Here is a 242-nt window from a genome sequence, read left to right as displayed (position 1 = left end):
AAACCCTAAACCCTAGCCAAGCGAAAGTATCAGCAACCCTGGGGTGTCACTGCAGCAGCAGCAGCAGCAGCAGCAGCAGCAGAAACAGCAGCAGCAGCAGCTGCTGCTGCAGAACCAAATTCTTCTCGGGCTGTTGCTGCTGCTGCTGTTGCTGTTGCTGCTGCTGCTGCTGCTGCTGCCGACTCAGTGAGAACTTTGCTGCGCTTGCTGCTGCTGCTGCTGCAGCTGCTGCAGCAGCTGCT

The sequence above is a fragment of the Eimeria mitis genome, genomic scaffold, assembly GCF_000499745.2.
Source record: "Eimeria mitis Houghton genomic scaffold, Emh_scaff1465, whole genome shotgun sequence".
In the NCBI taxonomy this organism is placed as follows: Eukaryota; Apicomplexa; class Conoidasida; order Eucoccidiorida; family Eimeriidae; genus Eimeria; species Eimeria mitis.
This window is presented reverse-complemented; position numbering follows the sequence as displayed.